Source organism: Anopheles stephensi, chromosome 2 (genome assembly GCF_013141755.1).
Source record: "Anopheles stephensi strain Indian chromosome 2, UCI_ANSTEP_V1.0, whole genome shotgun sequence".
In the NCBI taxonomy this organism is placed as follows: domain Eukaryota; kingdom Metazoa; phylum Arthropoda; class Insecta; order Diptera; family Culicidae; genus Anopheles; species Anopheles stephensi.
The window spans coordinates 20,122,061-20,146,823 of record NC_050202.1 but is presented as its reverse complement, the minus strand read 5'-3'; the positions used below and the strand labels follow the sequence as shown (position 1 = coordinate 20,146,823).

At 42.5% G+C, this 24,763-nt stretch overlaps 1 protein-coding gene across 1 annotated transcript in view; it reads left to right on the top strand.

Annotated features, from left to right (window-relative positions):
* The first annotated feature begins 7,218 nt into the window (after positions 1-7,218).
* The window catches only part of LOC118503549, a 433,940-nt gene continuing 416,395 nt past the window's right edge, over positions 7,219-24,763 (top strand). Inside the window, exons 1-2 of the mRNA XM_036036948.1 lie at positions 7,219-7,468; positions 8,815-9,444. The gene's annotated coding sequence lies outside the window, so the exon portion shown is untranslated. The remainder of the gene's footprint in view (positions 7,469-8,814; positions 9,445-24,763) is intronic.

Sequence of the window (24,763 nt, the reverse complement as noted above, 5' to 3'; positions counted from 1 at the left end):
AATTTTCGTTAATTGTACCGAAAAGGTGCGAGTGTCCAGTTCTTCATCTTGAGCACAGGCAAAATATGCCTCGAAAGCCTCGCGTTTACTACATTCGTGCTTTTTAGTAATTTTATTTTAATTTTATTGATTTGGTTTATGTGATTGGAGGTTGTTTAACTCTGTTTATTTTACGTACGTATTTATATTCTTTTGCAACATTTTTTTTAATTTATTCCATGTCATTTTGATAATAAAATTTTCGTTTCAACATTTGGCACAAAAGAGCGTAATATTTGTCCATCTACTTCTACCTTTATGCACCACTGTGCAGCAAATGAGACCTTTCCTTGGGGACGTTTATTAATTATTCTTAGAATTGAACGGCGAGCAGTAAGTCGTTTGAAAATTGGCGTAGCAGACAGTGTTTGGGCAGTGTGGGAACTCATCTCCCCCCTTCCTTCTTTCCTCCTCTCCTCCCTTACTTAATTCTGATTTTTCTCTTTTTACTCGTATCCCGATATATCTATTCAAACCAAAGCACAGCTTTCCTTTGAGATCGTTCTTTTCCCCCACTTTTGCAGATGCAAAACACGAACGGACAGGATGAATGGCAGCTTTCCCTAGGGCGGCTAGATTGCATTCCTAACCTTTTCCTCTTCCTCACCCAGCAGCCCACGTGAATATGAAATACCGCCCGGTTGCAACCCTGAGCACAACCGTGAGAGATTGCATCGGGTCCGTAGTGTCCGTAGGGCCCGTCGAGGGAAGATGATGATTTGCTCACCCTACTGCCATCGCATAAGAAGCTGTATCGGAGAGTCGACCACCACGATGATGAACAGGTTGCTGTTTATTGTTTCCCTTTCGCACCACCGAGCTCCTTCCCCACCGTCAGCCCGGTTCTCGTGAGCCGTGACCATCCCTTCTAATATTCATTCAGGCGCAGAACTTCTGAGAAGATGCATTGCCCGCCCGACGGAGGCCAGCCTTGGCATGTCTATGGCCGATCTTTGACATCTTCACTGCAATTATGCAACGGATCAGCAGCGGTCGTTGGACCCCGGTCGAGCAGACGGTAAGCACGCAACCATAGTGCCGTAAGAGAGCAGCGAGAGTGTTGCCGCCGCTGCATTCGAGTGTCCATTACAGGAGGGTCCTGCCGATGCACTGGGGCGCTGTATGCATGGAGAGCCCCGATTTAGAGCCCACCGAGCAGTCGTTTTGGCCGGTGCACGTTTGGTCAATTTCAAAACAACGTTATGGGTGCTAGGTCTCGCGGTTCGTGTGAGTTGATAGGGTGAGAAAAGTCATGCCGTTCGGCGGTTGTTAATTGCGAGCTGGAGCCGCGCGAGTTCATCGCGAACGGCGCCTCACTGTCTCGTTGACATAAATTATGCATCCTATTTAGGTTAACCAAGATGCGTCAAGCAGAGTTTTTGTTGTTCGAGTAGATAATGCAGAAAAAAAAGGTTCGTACTGATTTGCCTTAAATCATTAGCGAACAGTGGATGTGTGAGGAGATTTTCCTGAGGCTTACAGGCATTGTTTTTCCAATAGGTTAGGTCAGTTTTTAGTTCCTAGCTGGGTTTCAATCAAGGAAGTAGGTTTGTTTATGGTCTTTTAAGAAAGATGCAGCACTTTTAATTTTTTTTAAATTAATTGCTAAGTTTTATTTTAAACTTTCTTTATCAGTTCAAAAGTTGGTTTCAAAAAGTTGTTTTGTTTTATAGTATTTATTTATTTTGTTGCTTTCTGTGGAGAAGTTCTAAGTTTGTGCTCCAAATAAAGCAAATTAATTAAATGTTTTGAATTAAATGAAATTAGTCCTCACAAACAAATTAAAAAGGAAAGAAATTGTAATTACGATATAATAGACACACAGACTCAAGAAAAAAGCAAAATAATTAAGAAAAAAGAATATAATACATTTTACCGAACATAAAATTAGTAAAATGAAGAATAGAATTTAAAAGAATAGCAAAATAAATAGGACTAAAATGAAGGGGGCGGTCCGGAGGCCTGTGCCGGTCTTCATACAGGAGGAACGGGGTTCAAATCCCATCCAGACCGCCTCCCCGTATGCAGGACTGACTACATTGCTACGGGTTAGATCAAGTCACAGAAATGGCAGGCCGAGACTTCTTGATGCTGTAGTGCCAAGAAAGAATATGAACAAGAAAGTGAATCGAAGTAGTGATAAAAAAAGAAAAATAAAAGAAAACATAGTAAAAAAGAAGAGTTTATAAAAATAAGAAAAGACAAATAAATGGATAAAGTTTGAACAAAATGAATATGGGCAAATTTATAAGACAAGCAGCATAATAAGGGAAGGAGATCAAAGACAGAGTTAAACAGAAGGAGTCAAAAGAAGTACCAATATATAGAAAACAGCCTTTAAAGTTAAATTTTAGTTTAAGATATTAAATGATTATTCATTGAACTGAATACAAAAATAATACAAAATTGTTGTGAAAAGATCTTAAGGAAAATAAAAAAAACAATAATCACAAAAGAAAGCATTAAATGACACTTCAATAGCGATATTTATTCAACCAAAAAATATGTTAATTTGCATTCACAGGTAATGGTTACAAATGATCAATCACAACACACAATGAAATGCTCAATTACAAACCGTCATTTGCCTTAATGACCTACAATGTGTGCTATGGAATCACGAAAATACCTCGCATTACACGAGAAAACAGCATTCAGGCTGGGCTAATGAACGTAAAACCTGGGCGCCAACACACCAAATCCATAACCAGCGTTATAATAAATTTGTTTCCACACATGAAACACACGGCCGCACGCCGCCGCTAATTGTGATACGAGGCGGCCGTAAAGCTGGACAAGCTGGCCGTAAACAAAAAACACACACGAACCCCATACTCGCTGCTCGTAAGCTCGAGCCCTCGGACACAGGCTCCCTATTTTCCCACAGACCCGCTAAGCGTAAAAGGGCGGTACGTATGCGTGTACGATCGAACCCATTAAACACGGTTCGAGTGACTGGGCGTAAAACCAAAACAGCAATCGAAAGAAATGCGATCAAAAACAATATTATTTAATAGATATTTAGCCCATATCCATCACGGTTTGATTGTTTTGCTGTTGGGTGGTATTAAACGTTTCGGAGGGTTTTATTTATTTCTTCGCACCACCTTCAACGTTCGTGCCGCTGCCATACCACTGGGGATGCCACTCGGGTGTTTGAAGGCTGGTGGGTACCTCTCATATCAGTGGTATGTTTAGTATGAAAACGGCCGAAACCATGTTCGGCCATGGTAGAAGGTATTGCAATATCGTGATGCGATAATGCATCAGTCGATGCCGCAGGTTGCAACGTTTTTTTTCGGTGGCAAAAGACACGGTCCACACGACCCCGTTGGAATTGAAGGAGGCAAGTGAAAAGTAGCGTCTGATTCGGTTAAGAACCAGAAAATCTGTGGGAGGGTACTTTGGATGGGCACGGAGCATGGTAGGTATGCTTGCCCATCGGCAGTGATTATGCTGGCACATATGAGGGAATCGATTGGAATGGCTTAGGCAGAGCGATGCACAGTGTGTGCAATAAGTGGAGACGAATAATTGCATTGGTTATTTTTATATGTTAGGCTTTATATTGCTTGTGTATTCAACAAAAAATAAATTAACTTTTTTTCATTCTTTCTTTTATTATAGATTTTTTTTTCTGGGAATTTGAATCCTGACCATGCCGTGTGAGGCTTGTGCTGCTGACACCTTACAGTTACAGCACCAGGCCGCTCCTTGATTTGAGGCAGTTATATGAATTTATGATTAACAAAAATGGTTTGTTAGAACCAAATTCTGTTAATCCAAATGCGGTATTGAATACTGGTCGAAACCTTAAGCACTTGACAGGAACCTGATGATGGATTTTAGCAAGAATGTACGGTAGATCAAGTGATTTGCTAGTAAGCTTATAAAAGAAACCACACTTCGCCGTCATATATCGGTATATGAGAGATTAAAACAATTTGCAGGATATGATGACTGACTGCACCATGATACCAGGTAAAAAAGTGTACGAGTTATCCAGAGTAACTTGCATCCAGAGGATATAATATCCATGAAAACGGTGAAGAATATCCTTGACCAGATAGGTAATGTTATAAGGAACCAAGACCTGATTGCTCTTCCCTCAGCATCTTCTTCTTGGCCTACTGGGGGTTGAACACCTCTATTAGACATAGCCAGGTCGCCAATCCGTTTCCATGAGACCTGAACCAGGGTTGTTTTCCTCCAGTCTCCACTGGATCCGATCTCTGATAGGTTAGACTTTACCTGATCCTGCCAACGGAGCTAGCTGTGTTCCTCTGCGCCTCGTGCCGAACAGGTCCCTGACGAGCCTTGGAATCCTCATCACGTGCCCGAGCCATCAAAGGATTCGAATAGCCACCGTCAGGATATTAGCTCCGCCAAAGAACATAGCAAGCTTGTGATTCATTTTCATTCTCTTCACGCTCTGCTCACACAAAGATAGTCCTTAGCACCCGCCGCTCGAAAATGGCGAGTGTACTAGCGCCCTCTGTTAGTAAATTCACAGAATTTGCATATGTCTCTTAGCCTCAGTATGTCTTGAGCAATTCTCCATCAGAAAACTTTTGTTTTTTCCAAGAGGGAATACGACTTCAAAATTAATTTAGTTCTTAATATTTGGAAACTGTAAGTCGTCGTCTAGGGCACTGTTTATCCTTGTTAATTAAATTATAACCACATGCGTTGGTTATGATTTCTTTTTCGTACCACACTGTACATCTCACTCTCAGCTGCAGCACGACCGATACAAACCGCCAGCAACAGCAGCAGCACCAACTGTGATGACGGCGATGATAATGCACCCATCCCACCTTTATTCAAGTGCCATCGATAGGCCTACGAAACTGCGGGCAGACTGGCACGCTGCTAGAGGACCATTTTGGACCTATCAAAAAGGCTATTGCAGAGCTTCTCCCATGCTTCAGCATCCATTTACTGTGCGCATTATGCTGCATGCATTATGTGCAAGAGCGATTTTTTTTGTTGGTTTCGTTTTTAAATGCGCTACACCTTCTCATCCGGCCGTATGCGCGGGCGAACCTTTCATGCTTGGCCAGATTCGCCAGGCACTAGGGCACCCTGTTTTTTGTGGGTGTCCGCACACGTACCGTTTTCGTACCGTAAAGGGGGTACTTTTCATTAACAAATGCTGTCACGCTGAGGGCTGAGGTGGAGACGGTATAATTTAGCTGCGGTGATAAATTGCACTCAATGTTCGTCCGTTTGCGGATCGAGTAATCGATGCCACGTTTTTCGCGCCATATCATTCGGCGTGTGTTGGGTGCATGGAGTGCATTTTTTTTTGTGTATTCTCTTAACGTTCGCTTCGCTTCTCGTTCGTTTTCTTATGATGCATGTTGGGTTTTGTTTCATTGTGGCTCAGTTTTTCACGGTTAATGTTGCCCTTTTTCCCACCGTGCCGCTTCTCGGGGCGTACAGCGTAGCGTTACGAATGGCATCAGGTGATGGTGTTTCAGCGCCTAACAAGCTTTTTATTGATGGTGTTATATGAAGATTGAGTTTGTTTGAGCAGGAACGCGCCATGGGTTAAGGGAAGATTGTCTCCACACTGGTTTCGTTTACAGGTAATTGTATTGTTTGCTTGCTTCCCGACTTTTGATTACAGTGATTTATGGGTGAATGGAAACAATATTAAAAGACATCTTGGGATGGTTTATTCTCAAGGAAGTGTTCCCATAATCAATACTCTGGTCACTGTGGGTGCGGTTTCGTCATAGAGTAAATTGATAAGCAATTGGGGATATACTTTGAAATGGTGATTAAAAGATGGAAGGTCATTTGCATAGCGTAACAATAGTTGAGAAATGATTTGTTATTTTAGCTAATTCTTATTTTTTCCAGCGTTCCTTCCGTATTCCTATTTTTTATTATTTAAAAATTATGCTATTCTTAAAGTCTAATGATATCTGTTCTCCTTAAAATAGGAAAATGTTTTATCACGATTCTGGGAAAAAAACAATAATAATCTGATCAATTCAAATAGTACTGAAAATGATAATTTAAATTATTCAATTATTTCAAAATAGATTTTATTATCAAAGAAACAAATTTACAGTGTACAAAACAGCGTACATCATGTTTATTCACCAACACATTTAAACACCGGTGGAAAACCCATTGCCACTGCCGGGAAAATGTAAACAGCGCCAGCCGTATGCCGGGTGAGAAGAGAAAACATCGAATAAAAACAGAGAGAGTGAGCGTATCGTGTTTCTCACTCATCACCACTCACGCCCGAGTGAGATGTGAGAAGAGAAATCGCTCCGTGAGATGCAGTGTCATTCGTAATGCAGCAATTTAGGCTGAATTGTTTTAGAGTAATGGAAAAACATTCGAATACATTTCTTTTGGATAATCTAGTTCAGAAAATTTTGTTTCAAAATTGATTTTTCTATTTGTTAGAGTTAATTTTATTTAGTCTAGTCTTTTTTTAGGAAATATGAGAGTCAGTTTTTGCTTTAAAAGCAATAAATAAAGCATTTATGGAACACAATATGCACCAAAACATGTAAACAACGCCATAAACCGACGTCCGGTAACGCGATGAGAAATGTGACTCCTTCCGAAGTAAAACATGCGCATGTCCTTGTTTTTCTCTCTTAGCTTTTCCTCCCTACATACACCCCATCACCGAATTTCCCGTCGTGTAAGAATCCCCGTTAGTGCTTGTTTACAACTTTCTGCCTTTCGGTGCGTCGGATTGTTACCGGCGAGAGTGACCGATTATGAATGCATTGGTACCGAGTCCTTTTTCCGAAAGGTTTTTCGTGAGGAAGGAAACGAAGCGAGCAAGAGTAAGAGAGAGAGAGGGAGCGTGACAGAGAAAGTAAACACAATCATGACCTTCCGCCAGCGGTGAGACGACGTCTCGACGAGGAAAATCACCAAACAGTCAATCAGATCAGCGGTGAGGGAGGGGTGCACGGCGGTGAATGTAGGAGGGAAAAACGGGTGGATACTGTTGCAGAAGGTGCGAGTGAGATAGTGATGCTGATGGTGAGATTCTCCGTATCCTTGCCTCATCCATTCCTACCTCCTTTTCCACACAGGATGAGGAAAATACCGAAGCTTGCAGCCGAAGCAAAATTTTCTCACTTCTCGGAACCCGGATCTCGGGTTCGGGCTCGGGAAAAATGCACCGCACAATCCGCTAGTGCGATTCCGATCGTTGCCGATAGCGGAACGTGTCCGTGCCAGCGTGTAGCAGGTGTACGTGTGCGTGCGTCTTCGACAGTCGTGTGTGAACACGTTCGCGAATAAATCGTCCAAAGTGCAGAAGAAAAGTGTGCATTTGCTGCGAAAAAAAGTGCTCGGAAAATAAGAATTGCATTCAAAAAAGGATTATTACTCTGTTTGATACCTTGTCCCGGCATCGTTCAACCAAAACTGCTACATTTCGAAGGTAAAAATCGGTCCAATATGCTATCCAAAAGCAACTGGGTCAACGTACTAATTTGTATGCCACCTCGGCCGGTGGACGGCACCCGGTGGCCTCGCCAAAGCAGTTGATAACACTCACCTGATTATTAGTTTCGGAATTCGAATTTTCCAAAGTGTGACTTCCCACGGGAAAAGCAAGCAAACAACATCAAAAAACTTGTCCCCTTCCGGGTTAGGACCCGAATGAAAGAAAAGTAGATAAACTCCCAGCAGCCCGGAAGAATCAGGTCGCATTAGTAGCGTGCACCGGATATACCAACCTGGGAAGGGGTCGAAAAAAAAAAGCCGGACGTGACCTGACCGCAATCGGACCCGGATGCAGCTTTCCGACAAGGAGAAGGTCCTGAGGTCCTTATGCTAATGTGCTTGAGCGCGCTTGTGAATAAGTGTGTGTGTGTGTGAGTGTGTGTTTGTTTGACCGGTGTTCAGATTTATGCAGGGCCACACCAAAACCGAGTCTTTTGCCACTACGCAACGTGCAACAGAATGATTTCGGCCAGAGTAGGATAGGATCAGAGGCCAACCTTTTTTGGGAGCAGATAGTGGCCAGATGTGCAGGTGTCAATCGTATGCTGTTCCCCAGCTAGTGCTCCGGTAGTCGTTTCCGGGATCTCTGTTTCGTTTCCTTTTTTTCTCGAGCTGCTGTTGCTGCTGCTGCATCCTCTGAAGTTGCTGAGCAGCCGGGGCACAGTGCTGAGAGTGCTGAAGTGAAAGAAGGTGAAACTTTATTTATTGATTGCTGCGGTTCGTGCTGTTTGGAAGGTGTAGCCGGTTCGGTCTACCACCGAATGCCCCGAAGACCTAGTATATCGCTACATCCTGTCCAGAGCACTGCTAATGTAGGTTGTGTTTGTGTGTGTGTGTGTGCTTAGAACATACATCTCCAATTCCTGTGCTCCACTACCCCCATCAGCCTGAAACTAGTGAATGCCGGCCGGATGTGACAAACAACATAAATCAAAGTGTGTACACATCCGTCCCACATAAACGATCCCGACCACTTCCGAATCCCTCGGCCGTGTTCGTGCGTGTGAGTGTTTGAGGCCACCACCACCGGTTCAGCGTGTCAGTGGCTCAAGTGGTCATCAGCATGCTGGTGAGCCTGGTAGTGATGTGGTGGCGGTGATTTTTGTATGCCAAAACCAGGCTTAAAACACACCCGGTCAGTGTCAACTTGCGCCGAACGCCGAAAACGTGATAAAGCATCCAGATTTGGCCCACGGAGGTGACCTCACTCACCACAGAAAGTAGTGTGGAGCGTTGGGTTGGGGTAGCCATTGTCATTCATTACGCTCTTTTAATCCCTAGCTGTTCCAGCTGTTTAGTGCGGAAGCGTCAGTGAGTGAAGCGTGCGGGTACAGGTGCGCTAAATGTGTGTCATTTATATACGGAAGCATCCGATGCAAAAGTTTTCATCCAACCGAAATTGGGATGCAGTTTCCGTGATAAGCGATCGATTATTCTTCTACCCGTGAAGCAGCGTTGCTCAGTTTGATCAGTTTTGAAGTGTGCTTTACCGGTGTGAGTGAGTGTTTCGATGAGTGTGGTTTAGCGTGTATGATTCACTTCACTACTATTCATGTCCATGGTCGTATCATCATAATCATCATCGTAATCACTATTTCATAACCTCCACGCGCTCATAACCCGTGCAGTAGTTCTAATAATATTTATCCTTGCTATCTGGATGCATAAAATCCGGGCAATTCTATTGTGAGTGTATTGAAATATCCGTATCTCTCGTGTGGTGCTGGTGGTCGTGGGGCGAAGTATCCAGTGCGCCTAAAGATATGAAGCAATTGCATGTGAATAACCAACCCGCCTAGTGTACTACGTGTGTTTGTGTTTTATTTCTTCCTCCGAGTGTTGTTTATTTATTGGAGGCTTGTACTGTTTCCGGCTAGCAGCAGTGAGGATTTTTCCTCCACGTTCGAAAAGGTAATGGAAATGGCAAACACATTATTTTAATTTGAGTGATTTATGCAGTGTTTCTACGCGAAATGGACAGTCGGGAATCGAAATCTTCGATTGATATACTTGAAAGGGTTGCTTTGCATTACGTGTAGTATAGTTTTAGGGGCAAAAAAGTGAATTTAAATATTCATAAAATGAAAAGTTGAAGTACCGTGGGTTTTTCGTCTGTAATTTAAAAAGTATCGGAAAAAGCAACCAAAGTTTAATTTAAATATATTTCTTAAAGCAAAACTCTCGAATAATATCATGCAAATTTCTGAAAAAAAATTATACAAAAATTGTAGGAAAAACATTTCAGCACGATGAAGGTATATTTGAAGGTATATTGACTTCTTGCCTTTTTTAACACGTGTTGTGAACCCCTTAAAAACTCATTATTTAAGTAAGTAGAAAAGGAAAACTTTTCATTAGCAAAATCCTTTAGATATGTGTATCACGTCTTGCCTACTTTTAGGCGTGAACAAATTTAAAATTTATCCGTGTTAAATGTGCAATAAACCCAAGTGACTATGGTAATTTTAGGTTAAAGATGATGCAGCAAAATGATTTTTGTGGCCAATATTGATAATTCATCATTATAAACCTTCTCCATAAAAGCAAAATAAATCAATGCATTAGGATGCTACCCTTTCGATAAAAGAAAGGCCTTTTGGGAACGTTTCCCGTTGCGGAAAGCTAGAATCGTGTGTGGAAAGTTTAATCCTCCGTATAATGTAACAGATTAAGTTAATAGACAACAAGAAAACCGAAATCAAATCATACGATAAAGTACAAAGTCATGTCATCATGTAACCGTATAATAGATATTTACTCGACGCACGTTGAATATTCATCGAACGGCATTGAGCCTTTAATCTACCGTGTTTTAGTTGCTACTTGATGAGCAGCAGAAGAGCACGGCCGAAAGACGAAGAAGAAAAAAATATTCCGATCGTGTTTTATCTGCCTGACAGAGGGCCCAAGAAGCCACACCGGGTGGTGCGTATAATCCTGCGAGAAACGCATTTTTTCACGCGGTGCGTATCCACAATCTGCAACAGTGAACGGCTTTTCTTAAGCAAAAAAAAAGTAAGAAAAACGGTAATAGAAATAGCTTAAGAAATCCCTCCCGAAAAAGGGGAAGAAGCACAGCCGTGTGGACAATCTACACCGATCACTTACCCTTCGGCTTTAAACAGTCTTCAGCATCGGGACCGTCAATCTTTTAAGCTTCTTAAGAGTGTATCGTGTGCGTGGGTCGACATTCCCCAGCACGAGGTTCCGCTGTTCACGTGCGTTTCATCCAGGGTGTGTGTGTGTGTGTGAGGACGGAAATCGCACGCCGTTTTTCCGGGATCGAACCGGGAGTGAAGTGAAATAATTAAAATACGTACCACCCTCTGCCGGCAAGGGGGTTAAAGTCAGCCTGCCAGGAAGCCACCTTACCGACCGTGAGCGTTGCCGGGCAAAAGGTTTGGGTGGATTATTTTTATTACCGTTTTCGACCGTTACATGTGGCCATGCCACTGCAAAATGGATGAAATTATGCATCCTTGCGCAAGCGGGCGCCGGTTGTGCTTGGGGTGGCCGCCTGTCGCGACATTAATGCCCGGAAGCCGTGCCATTCCGATCGATTTAGCACCGAAAATGTGCGCTTGGTACGGAAATGGTTTCGGGAAAGGGACGCTACCGTGATGGCATCTTGGCATCGGGGAGTGTGTGTGTGTGTGTGTGTGTGTGTGTGTGTGTGTGTGTGTGTGTGTGTGTGTGTGTGTGTGTGTGTGTGTGTGTGGCATTGTTTGTATATTTGTGCTGTTTCGCTTGATTTTGATCCGTAGCGCAAACAAACGTGGAGACGGGAATATGTCACCATTGTCGTTACTGAGCCTGACTGCATGCAGGCACTGTTTACGGTTAATGAACGTGTTCGTGTTGCTTTAAGGGGGTTGCTTTGTTTAACCGGGGGACAGGTGCATCCTTTTGTGAAGGCTATAAAAGAGAATATTTTTATAAGAAAAATGAGGTTTTCACCGTCGAGGAGCATTTTCCAGGCCGTAAAGCTAGCATCTAAATGTTCAAAGCAGTGAGAAGTTTGAGATGCAACAACACTAAGTTTTTTTGGCAATATGAATATTGTTTGTAGTTTAAAAATCACTCATTGTTTTAACATTAGAACACATATTTTATGGATTATGCAGTAGAAAACTGTATATTAAAAAGATATAATTGATAAATGTAGTTTAAGCGAAATTTTAAAATACTGTTAAATAAGTAAAAAGTAAAAATTTAAATAATCAAAGGCATTAAATAAACTAAAGTAAAGAGTCCAAACACAAAACACAAAAATTCAAAAATAATAATAAAGCAAATTGAAACTGAACTAGTGTACGTTAGTGTTAATTTAATTTTCTTTTGCATTTAATCTCATTAATAAAATATTTTTCGTGTGTGTCTAAGAAATCCTAAATTAAAAAAAACTTTCAAATTGAAAAATCTCCCAAAAGTCCTTGCTAGAATCCCCGAAACAGTAGACGCTTCCCTTGCCACACGAAAAGCTACGGTAGGTCGTGTGTCAATGGCTTACCCTTCTGACCCGGGCCATTCACTCGCTTCGCGTACACCATATGCGCCCTTTTAACGCCAGCTGGAAGCCGCCAAAATGTCATTCTGGCTGTTGCACTACCAATCCAGGCGTGGTGTGCTGCAGGTTTTAAAGTACAAAATCCAAAGCACAAAAAGAGGTCCGAATCCCGCGATCCGAACGAAATACACACAGTGCAACATTAATATCTCCGTACTCTGCACAACACCCGTCGTCGCGTAATATCCTCCAAATAGCCTTTCTGTCCCGTAGTTTTTTGTTCTTAATTTTGGATGGAAAAGCCCTACCAACCTTGGCTTGGGGAAAAACGGAGGAAACCTTTCCTTTGCACCATTGCTACTGCTGCTACTGCTGCTGCTGCAGTAACGTAACATTGAAGGGTAATGAGCGAGCATAAAATAAATCGGATTAGAGATAACTGTAAATTATTTTAATGAACACGACGAAAACAACAACACCGGGCGGTCGCACGGTTGTCCGCGAGGTGGTGCGGTTGGGGTTTTTTGGGAAGGCTCACAGCTGGCCACTGTATGTCTGGGTCCGGTGGATGGACAGGATGTCGCAGGGTGGCGTGAACGGTTGGAAATAAAAAAGAAACACATTTCCACACAGCCAGTCCACAGGGCCAGTCAGGGCTAGGGCAGTGGATAGAGAAAATGGAAAGCATAGCCGGCAATAACCTAGCCGGGATTTTACGGGAAGTAATGACAAAAATTGCTTCAAAGGACAGATGAGCGAGCTTGGGTGGTGCGACAAAATAGAAATAAATGAAGGTGAAAATGTATGGGTGAGAACGAGGAAAATTAATTTTTGCAGTAGCCTTTTGGCCCGGCTGGAGCCTCTCGACTGACTGAGTGGAAATGCTTTTAGTGCTGGGTTTTTTGGAGCTTTGTCGGATGAATGGATTTAAAGTGTTATCAATGCAGTTTGGGATGATTTATTTTTATATTTTGTTTCATATCTTAAACAGTTGATAAAATTATTGTTAGCGAAATGAGCGTTCTTTTCGCGCTTTTAACGGAAAATATCCAAAAAACGCCCTAGTTTATGCAATGCGTAACACACTCGACCAGAAATTTGAAATAGCAGCAACGGTTCTGTTCTTTTCATCTTAATTTTATTCCTTAAAATTCTTATTAATCTATTCAACCGAAAATGAGTTGTCAAAAGCCATTTGCTTCTGACTCCCTTATCTTATCTTTCAAATCCTTTTAAGCAATTACGTCATAAATTGTGCCCGGGACAAGACCTATCCTATCACACGGCTGCATCTCGATTGCAGCCACTTGCTGTCACGTTCGAGCAACAACTTCATCACAAAGTAATTGCATTATTGAACAATTGAAATGAAACCCTCCCTGTCACTCCCGCTGTACTACAAGTGTTCTCGTTAACAAACGATTTTGTTTTCTTCACCGACGCTGCATCGCCAGTACTTTAAATCCGATCGCGTACGCTACCACCTTTCAGCGTCTTAATGCGAAGTTTTTGGGTAAAATTTACGCACGAAAAAGTTTTTCCCATCCCGTTCCACCACGATTCTGATGCTTCAGTGAGCAGGGAACGGTAGACTCATTGCCGGGCTCCTTTAAGCCTGCCTGCAATCGTAATCTGAAAGAAACAATCTTTACCCTGTTCGTGGGCATAGGCCTTTTTAAGTTCGCTGTGCCTGCCGAAGGATGTACCGGGAGTGTGAGAGGTAATCCCATTTCTGTTTCCCCATCTTCCCAAGCTTGTTGAAGACAGTTCGGTCCTAGGAAATCGGTGCGTCAACGAAAGGGGTTTTTCCACCGAAACGGATGTCCCCTTTTACTTGGATTTGGAATGATCGGATCAGATTACGTGATAAGATATGACCGGTTGGAGTCGAGTTTTAAAAGATTGTTGGAAGAGACCGAATGTAAGCTTGTTTTGCTTTATCGAGTGTGTTTCAATGAATTTATGGAACGAGCAGCGAGCCACAAGCCAAGTCTGTTGCTTGTCATTGAATTTCTTGCCAATCCAAGCATCATCATGAGGGTACTCGTTAAGAGGTTCGTAGAATTTATAGCCAGAAGACGGTAGGCTGCCGTTGGGTATGGATTGGAACAATGTCCCATTCTTTACCGTCCGATTTATCAATCGCTCTCACTTGACTTCATCTCGGCTGGGAAGTGTCTGGAAAGCCTGCGCTTTAATGCGGTTTAATGTGTTGTGAAGATTATGATGTCTGTCAGGATGTGGAGACGCCCTCGAGCCATACCAGCTCTGCTGGTAGTATATTAAATTCAGCTCATTACCTGATTTTGGGGATTTTCCTTTCGACTTTTCTTTCCAGGTGGTGAAGAATGCGTCTATAATTCAGGATATTGGTTGTAACGATAGGCCTCTGCTTTGCGGGTGCTTTTATTCCAAGAGGCGTGCTTTATTTTTCACCATAAAGCGTGTGATTAAGTCCTTATGCTTTTCGTTTGCCACGAGCGTTGTGCTACTCCTCCAACTGCTGCTCGAAGAACAACACCGGAAACTGAGACACATAAAAACTAATTACCCTCGTAACAAACAATAATTAACCACACTATCAGCGTAGATCTAGCAGGTAAAGAAACAAGCTCGCCTCGCCGAAGAGGCACGTAGAGAAAATTTTGGAAAATTCACGCCCACCTCGCCCAGGTTTTTTTCTTTCTTCTCTGTATTGTATTTTGTTCCCCACCCGTTTTCCCCTGTCTGAACACATTCACTTCGGCAAAGTGCCGTAACCGGTGTAATTATACAAAGTTTTTCCCTGCGTATGGTAGAGGTATGAACAGCCAGTGCCTTCAGCCGTGCTAGTGTGGGTAGATAGATGCCTTTTTTTTTGCTCTCCATTTCCCAGCGGCAACAAACAGTGTTTCAGCTCGTTTAGTCGGTTGTTTTGATTTTGCGAAAAGTTTTACGCTCGCGTCGGTGCTACGACTGCCCTGTGATAGTGGTGATGGTGGCGGTGGCTTTCTCCATATTTGAAGAGACATGGCGAGCTTCAACAATCGGTGGTAAATTACTGTGGAAATATACATAAACATTTCTTGTGTGCGCGCGCGAGTGTCGGATTTCGTATGCCGCCCTGAGCAAAGGAAAACTCCAGAACTTTCACACCGTTCCAAGCGCTTCCCGGGAGATTAAGGGCGGGAAAGGAGGCGTGCGGTTGGGTGGCAGCGAGGTTAAGGAAAACTTCACCAGATCCTGTTACAATAATGGTTAGCGTAAACGAAACTGAAAGCTGCTTCATTTGCTCAGTGTAAATCCGGTGAGATTTGCACCACTTTGCACCGTCCGCTTGTTTCCAGCGGGATGAAGTTGTGAAAATCTCGCGTGGAAATGTGGGGAAATCAGTGAAACGCATACACACAGAATACTACAAGGAGTTGGATGCGTTGGGAAATAAATGTTAGAAGGCAAAGGTTATGTTTATTTCTCTTTCTTTTTTCAAGAATTTCATAGAAAATCTTGATTATTTCTGTGTCAAATTTTATTATGATTCTTTTTCTACTTCCTTGGCACTACTACATTCCCTAGAGGTCCCGGCCTGCCATTTCTGACTGTCTGTGACTTGATTTTCCCCTTAGAAAAGCATTCAACCCTGCGGATGAGGAGATGGTCTGGCTGGGATTGTAACCCCGGTCCTGTTGTGTGAAGATCAGGATACCGATCACCTCGGTCACCGGATCGCTCCAAAGCATGATTTATTAAATAATTTTGATTGATTGAAATATTAAGAAGATGAGTAAGTCAATAAAATAACGAGTTATTCACAAAACTTACAATAAAAGCACAAAAAATCTAAGTAATTAAATAAGTTATCGTCTATGGTTGGTAAGAGAGACCATTAGAATAAATAATAAACCATTGACATTAAGCACATCGAAAACAGTGTAGAAAAACCAATAAATGTAAAGATATCCCCCCAATCCTTAGTCACAAAAAACTCAACGGAAAAAAGTGAAAAGTATTGCTCATACATTGCAAAACTTTACACTTTAGTGTACCAGCAAAAAAAGGAAAAAAACGATGGTCCCTGGGTCCTGGAAAGCCAGTACGGAAAGCCATTAAACTTCATTTCATCGCCAAAAAGCTGTCAAACACTTCGGCCTCTTGAGTGCATTGCCACAAACCAATCCACTGCTTGCCCACATCCCACAGCGAGCCGATTCCTACGTCGGTTCGGGATTTTGTGGGAAAAAAGTTGCATGATTTATTTTCACCGTTTTGCTATCTATCCCGGGCGCGAGACAGCGTGCTATGTGGGATAGTATACATTCAGGCTGAAAGATAAAAATAATAATACAAAAATCGAATGAAACGAGAAGGAATGGAGTAGGTATCGGTGGAAAGGGAGGAAGCAGGATGAAACTGGGAGGATGAAAAAATATGGTTTGTAATTTAAATCTTTTCGCAAATTTTTATAAATCGTCAAGAGCTTTCCGAGCGTTGTTGCCGTGGTGAAGCGAAATGTTATTTTACCATCCAAACTTACGGCAAGATTGGGACTGATGGTGGTGGACTCCGGTGTTTCCGTGTCCTCCGGTACGGCACGCACCATTTCGGTCGCTTCACCAAACGCCATCAATCTTATCTCACGCCAGACAGATGCACAAAAGGCTTTCCTTGTTACCGTCCGCCGCCGACCATTCGTCCGTCACCGATCATCGTACCAGCCAGCATCCATCAGGCCAGCGCGTCACGGTAACAACATTAACATGACTATTTTTTATCCAACACCACCACAGTTTGTCTTGGGCAGAATCGACGAGAAAGAAAGGACATTCAAAGGGAGGACGCCAAAGAAGGAGCCAGATTAACGAGATGTTGGCGTGTAATAAGGTGACCAGGTAGCCACGGTTATAGGAGTAATGCAACGGTTCGGACCAGGCGATGCAACGCTCAACCCAGTCTGGGTGATGCAGTTCCAGGGTTGAAAGCTATTTCTCTTGCCCTATTCGGTGGCGTTGTGGTGGTACTGAGGGTGATGATGATGATGATGATGATGGGGGCTTAGCGTGTTTTATTTACTAAACCGGATGGATTTATTAAGTTCTGTTTCCATTTCAAACGGAGCTTCGCTTTTCCATCGCTGGTTGGCGACCAGATGGAAGTGTTAGGCGAGGAGCGTTGGGTGTAGAAGGGAGTTATTAAACAAGAGCGAGAGCAAGAGGATAAAATCGTTTGAGTCTGGAGGTTTTCTTTCATTAAAATGTAAATAGTGGTAAAGTTAATTTACGATAATACTGCAGATGCAGATGGGAGATGCTTATACATAGATGGATGGATTATGTATGCGCTACGTGAATGTGTTTCTGTTTACTCACCTGTTTGATAGCTGTTATGTTATTTCTGTTGAAAATATTCCTTATTTGGAAATTAGACCAGCAAAACCTGGGGTGCTGTTCTAAAGAAATTGATTATCAAACTCATTTCAAATTTAATAGTTGCTACTTCAATTTTTTTATAAACTTTACTTCAAGTTATTTAGTAACCAAGGAAATGTGGAATAGTTAGCTTTAATAATCGTGAAGATCTGAGTCCAAGACTCCAGGAGGCCTTTCAGCAAGTATGATTTACTGGATACTGTGGATTTTTTGAGGGTTTTAGCCCTGTATGCCCTAGGCTTCTACCAGCGTTGTTTTCTAAGATTTTACTCCTGAAATGAGAGTTACAGACGTTGTTAATCCGTAAGGGCACGCATCAACATCGCGCTGTAAATAATTGTTTGGAGTAATCCGGGGTGTTTGCTTCAAGATTTTCTCTAACAACTGTTGGAGCTAGTGATACTATTCCAGCGTTGAGAGATAATCAAATGCCTGTAGTGATGGCAATACCATCGAAAAGAAGTGGTCAGTAATACATTGTAAAGTCTAAATTATTCGTTTTACAATATAAAGCCTCTGTATTGCAATATAAAGAGTCTAATGATCTCGGTGACAGTTTCCCAGTAGTTACTGCTCTTGTAGAATATCACTCAAGTCATACTTCCAAAAGAATCCTCAGCTCATATTTCCTCGAAGTGGAAAGTCTCTTCGAACAGTGTATCTATTGTAGGAGTTTCATCCGCTCAATGTGATCCTGATAAGAGCCGTGTCTTATGAATAGTTGTGCTTTAAAGGACTTGCGTGAGACCCAACTTCAGGAATAAATTGGCGTATCCAAATACCACAGGAAGAAAATTTAAGGCGATTGTGCGCCTAAATTAACCTATACAAAGGTATTTCTCGTAGGTGTATTGCATAGCTTCAGGCGTGTAGTTCTTCCTAGTTTTGGGTTTCAATTGACAGTCCATTTTTGTTAGTCAAATTCAGTTTTCTTTTTGCTGGAAATTTTGCTTTTGCTTTTCCTGTCCGGAATGAAGGACCGAAAAATTGAACCCATTCTCGAGTGTCAATTTCATTACTTAAAGTGTTCCGGATCTATGGTGATTCCGTTCAGTGAAACTAATTGATAAACAACGATGGTGGCCACCATCACCAACAGCGTCAAACAACAGCAGACCCATTGTGCTTCCAAACTATGGCAATCCCTTTTTTGTGAACCACCATCTGCAGAATCTACAGGAACGATGTTTTCCATCGTAAGGTGAACGTTCACTGAATGGAGCAAAGAGAGAGCGAAATGAAGGAAGGAAGAAGAAAAAAAAGAACCGCATGCTAATTTTTCCACCATTTCTTACGCCGCTCGTCCACCAATTCCTTTCGCTTTGCTGTTGTTATTTGGCTGGCTGCTCTTAGTTGTTCCTTACGCTTGACCGAACATCGAGCCAGAGACGCGTCCGTATCGATAGTTGTTTTTCCAATCGTTGCTGCTGCTACCGCCAAGATTGCGCTTGGAAACAGAATCAGTGACAAAAAAATGGCCCTTCCATCGAATCCCGTCTAGCCCGGCAGGATAAAGCAACCCAAAAATGTGCAACAAAAACGAAGGGTTCAAAAACTCAACCACAACAGAGAGAAGGAGCAACAAAAAAGGCGACGCGACATCGAATATTTGTGCGCTTTTAGGATGCGCGGTTTTTTGATAATACCGTCGAATGCCAAACTGGGTGGGTTTTTCCAGGTTCCCGTTTTTTGCAGCCCACCCAGAGCTTCGAAGAAAAGCTGCGGGTTTGGTGGTTGTAAAGAAGCAACAACAACAAAAAACCCACAGTTGCACTTTTATTCTTCTGCTCCCGGTTTCCGTTTCCGGTGTCTGTCCCCTTGGTTAGCTGCAGATGGTGGTTGTGGTTTTCTCGCGCCAGGCGTCCTTCGATGGTGTCGCACTTCTGTTGCGGGGCGGTCACTTCAGCCACGCCGTATACCCCAGTCGGTGGTCGAAAATAATGCACCAAACTGGAAACGAAAAATGCGAAATGCTATAGTGGTTAAAAGGTGGGCGAAAGACTAGGTTGTTTTTTTACGGTGGAATTTAAAATAACCTCTTCTTTGAGGTTTGGTGCAGTCGGGTGAAAAAATAAAAAATGGATGAGGAGCAAATCTTGGGTGGATGCCTTTTTTATTTTCTAGGGATTGTCGGGAATAAGTACGATGTAAATAAGGTTTTTTTTGCAGAAAGAAAGAAATTTTATTATATAGATGGTGTCAACTGCACAAAGTTTACTTAAATAATAGACTGTAAAAATGTGTTAGATAGGAATAAACAACAGAAATAAATTTAAATCAAAAAAACGCCTAAAGCTATGCAATACGCATTACACCGTTTAAGTTTTCTTTCATTCTAGCAACTGAAAGCTCATGCTATTTTTGTAACTCCTTCACATCTTGCAAAGAAAACGAGTGAAGAAACCATTCCCAAAAGTAATGCCCAACTACAATTCCTGCAAAAATGTTCGCCTCCCCTCAGTAAATGATAATGCGTTATCAATCTTAATTTTGTTCGCCTCACTGCTAATTTACTTGCCGATGCCGATCGGAGGAGGAGTAAAACACGTTCTCCCCTTTTGTTTTCGGTTGGAGCATTCGTATGCACTTCACGTGTTGTAGATTGCATGAAACGCTCCGGAAGCCCATTTAATAATGCATTGTATGCGGACGGCTTTTCCTTCTGGTTAGAGGGAAGCCAAAAGCGATGGAAAATAGGGGCGGAACTTGCCTGTGCTTCATTGGATTTTCTTTTTCTAGTGTTGATATGGCTCTTTTCCACCACTGTTCTTAGGTAATTTTCCTTTCGGAAAATGGAAACAAACTTGCCTTGGATCGAGTGGGGAACCGAGGGACACGCATTACTTTGGGGGAGTTTTTCACGAGCAATTCTTTCCTCCTCGTTTTCGGGCTAGGGTGAGATGCTCCTTGGGTATATGCAGTGGGAAATAAAATCGAAAGCGACCGGGTATTTTTTTTTCTTTTCTTTCCGTTTTGCTCGTCCCCCATCAAAAGATGAAACAAAAACTGCCATCAAGCGTGTACCTAGAGTGTCGGTATTATTGCGTGCCATTTTAATTGTACATCGTGTCCCAAGTCTCACTCAGCCGCTCTCCAGTGACAGTTTGAAGCCGTCCGTACACTTGACTGTGTGTTTTGCTGGGGGCGCTGGGGATGGAAGGATTAGAACGCCGCTTCAACCCGTGGTTGATTCATTTCTTCTGCCTTTTTGACAAAGTGGGTGGGGGGGGGGGGGGTTGTGCTTGTCCAGCGTTCCAGCGGCCCATTTCCACGTAAAGGAATTTTGCTCGCAAACATTACGCTGACGTGCACAAATTCAAACACAAACCTGCGCTTCTTGGAACAGTGCTAAGCGCTTCGAGCGCGGAGGGCTGATTGCGTGCTCTGGTTGCATTGACAGCGTTTGGCTTTGTTTTGCACTACGGGATGGAGGTTTGTGGTGGAATTTAAACATAACGCACACTTCAGGCACCGGGCGCCCGGGACCTTTAAGGGTTGTGCGACACGCAACGCAGACCCGTCGGTGTGTTGTCAAGGAAGTGTGGCCGGTGTTTCTAGTCTGCCGAGCAAGGGAATCCGTAATCTAACGGACGGCTGATTAATTGGATTGTTATTTGTGAAATTGGGGTGTCCGTGTTAGGCAGGGCAGGGTTCATGCGGTCCGTGACAGGATATGTTTGACAGAAAAGGGGTGAAATGTTTGCGAGCCTGGTGCTGGACGTGGCGGGATCGTTTTCCCCGGTTGTATCTCAATGTTTGTGTTAACAATTTGTGCGAACAAATAGTTCGAGGTGCTTAGCAAACTTTAAGTGAATGCAAGAATCGGTTGGTATTTACTAGCCTCTTTTACTTTGGAATTATAAGCCCAATACTTTTTAAAGTAATGAATTTTATTTAATTTCTTGTTCTGAAGGCTTATTAAAAACCATTTATTAAATTAAATTAAATTGTTGAAAATTTAGCAAATTTTATAGGTAAATCAAATCAATAAAATAGGAGCCCAAAAGTATGCAATCGTCATTACATTAGATGAATATTTTCTTCAAATTCCTTCTTCTGCCTTGTCACTAAAGCCTCGAAAGGTCTTACCCTGCCATTTATGGCTTTTAGTGACTTAATTTTACTCCTAGAATGGTAGATAGCCCTGTGTACGAAGAGGCGATCTAGAAGAGATTTGAACCTCTTTAAATCCTCCGTGTTAAGACTGGCACCGCTATAGCCAATGCCACCGGAACTCCGCTTTTGTTCAAATTAGGTTGGTATAAAAGTTTCAGGAATTCAATTTAAATGTCTCAAAATAACTTAACTCTTTCGTCTACAACTAAAAAAATCCACTAAAACTAAAGACTTTTTTTATTAATATTGTTCAAAGAAGAGTAAGGTAAAATTTATTAGATTTGCTATATCCATAAAGGAAGGCATAACCGTATTTTTTATCATCATATATTTAAAAAGGCTTTGGGTTTCTGAGACCTAATTTCTAACTTATTAAAGAATAAGTTGAAAAGCATTCATTGAACGAAAAAAGGGGTGGAAATTTTTAAATAAAGAACTCATGACCTCTTGACCGTCAACACATAAACACCTTCCTTGGTTTTTATTATAGTTAAACTCCATAAATAATTTCATTATGTTTAAAAAATGACAGATTTTATCTATGAGACGCACAAGAAACATTAAACGTTATAAATGCTCCTAAAGGTATGCAATTTTTGTACACAAGCACCTACTTAAGCAGATTTCGCTATTTTTCAGCATCTATTAAACTATTTGAGTATTTCTGTTAAGCAATTTTCAGAACCCTGATGTTATTATTCTAATCTGCTTCAATACCACCCCGAGTAATCAAAAGAAAACGCCTAGCAAAAAAAGCCAGCTACTCTTTTCTTCACACTTACAACAAGACATAATTTATTCATACCGACAAATGCATACCTTAATCAATTACCACCCGAGAGCATAATCAGCTTAATGATAACCACAATCCCACCGACCGACGCCCCTGAGCTCAAGCTCACTTCAGCACGATTGCATGCAATTTATCTTTAAGCGGGTTAACCGGATGTCTTCCCGGCCGGTCGGCTCCGGGAGGGTTAATGCGCTCGTTGCTCTACTAACGACAAACTAGCCCACACACGTGTGCGTTGGCAACACAAAGGCAGCTACCTCGGCAACCATGTAACAACCAGTCCGATTGTGAACCAAAAAATCCGCGCCGGGGCTCCCCGTGTGCTGCATGTGTGTAAAGCTGGCTACACATAACATGCATGACGTGTGTGAGGTCCATTTTCTGGACGCTACTGAATACCTGAACATTCGTTAGCGGTCGATGGCTTTCTTGGGGGAGATGTTTTCCTGTCGGGGGGTTTTTTCCCCCCTGTATGCCTCGTGTGTTTGAGTGTTTTCGTTGGTGTGCTGTTTCGCATCTAGTAAGAATGGTTCTTATGTCATAGTACATCGCTTTATACGGTCGGTGCTGCCACACACACACACACACACACACACACACACACACACACACACACACACACACACACCGGTCGGTGCGATTGTTTGTGCTCCATTTCCTGGGGTTCATTTATCTTTTCCATTAATGGAATCTTCCTTCTGGTGAATGAACCAGCCCCCAAAGGATCCGCACCACGTTTCGGTTGAATTCCGGCCCCAGGAAATGGTGCGGCCCCTGGGGTTGGGAGGTTTTGGCTGACTAAAACTGCATAGTGTTTACAAGCACCAAATGGAAGAAAAAGGCTGAAGGGAAAAACGCTGGCACGAATTGTCCAACATCGGCCCGGTTCTACCTTTCAATGAACGATGACGTGTCGGACGCAATGGGTAGGATCGGGCAGCAGCAGTAAAGTTCGTGCCCAGGAAAGGAAACTCATCACTTGTACCGGTGGCGGTGGCGGCATATACCGTGGCGTTGATTATTTGCGAAAACAATTCGGAAGGGAAGTGAACGAGAAAAAAGGACTTCAGGATTGGGGTTCTATCTTCAGTCCGGTTTTTTTATCTTTTACTTGCTTGTTGGTGCAGAAATGATCGGGACTCAGTTGTGGAGCATCCATGCTGCTCACGAAGGGTGAATCGGTAAGTGTCTCAAAGTTTTAGGGAACTGGGGGATGAGTTTGTAATGAAAGTTGTGCTCCGTTGTGCAGGAGGTGGCATGTATCTATTATTTAATGCGTTTTGTACGATGTATGCCAGACGTTGATGAGTTTTGGTCAAGTTGTAGCGCGTTGGGAAGCGTTGACTAATGGTGTCCCGTTCCGGGCGTTGCATGAAACTACTTAAAGAGAAAGCAATCATCTTGTAGGCAATAGAAAGGACATTACAGGCACATTTCTGCAGCTCAATCGTGTGAGTCTTTTAAGATCGATTTTGTTTTTGAAGTGGGAGTGGACACACGTCTGTAAGTAAACGAAGATTAGTCTGGTAAGATACTTCCAGGAAGCGTTCCAGGCGCTGACAATTAATATTAACAATAAATCAACTTCAGAGAAAGAATCTTAGAAGAATGGTGAAAGTAATTGCTCATCAGAATACCAACGCTAGGCAATGCTCAAATGAGAGCAATTTATAGCGCCCTAAGGTATGCAATCTAATTCTCCGCTAGACAAAATTACAAGGGATGGAGACATTAGGCATTTTTTTTTAAAATCGATAACTTCGAACGACGAATCGAATCGAATTAATCAACAATATGTGAGATAGGTTATTTTTGGCATCATTTATGTGTTATCTGCTTACTTCACTCAAGCTTCTTAAAAAATAAAGACATTCTAATTGGCTTAATATATACGGGATCATATCATCTCAGAATCTGGTGTCCTCAAATGACATAAAAATGAAAGGCATACAAGTTCTACCCCGTTTATCGAATTTTACTATATGTTCGATCATGCTGTAAACATCAACATTCTCGAATATCTCCAGACGCGATCAACTACGTCAGAATGATCCTTTACTTTTGAAGTTGGTACTGACGATCAAACTCAGTGTGCATCCTGCAATCATTACCTATCAAGACTAATTACTGCAACAGATACTAACTAGAGACACTAAATTATCGCACCATACTAAGCACCACTCAAAAGCCCCACCTGAAAACCTCATTCTGCCTAAGATAATGAGTTCCATTAAAGCACTGCTTCATCAGACGGCCCCGCCAACAAAGGAGCCTATTAATAGCCAACTGTCGTACCGACCGTAGTAATACAATTACAATCGCAATGGGAATTGGTGCTGCAGTTGAATAAATCTCCCAACCGGCAGCATTCCGGGACACGGGCAAAAACATCGGTACATCAAACGTCAA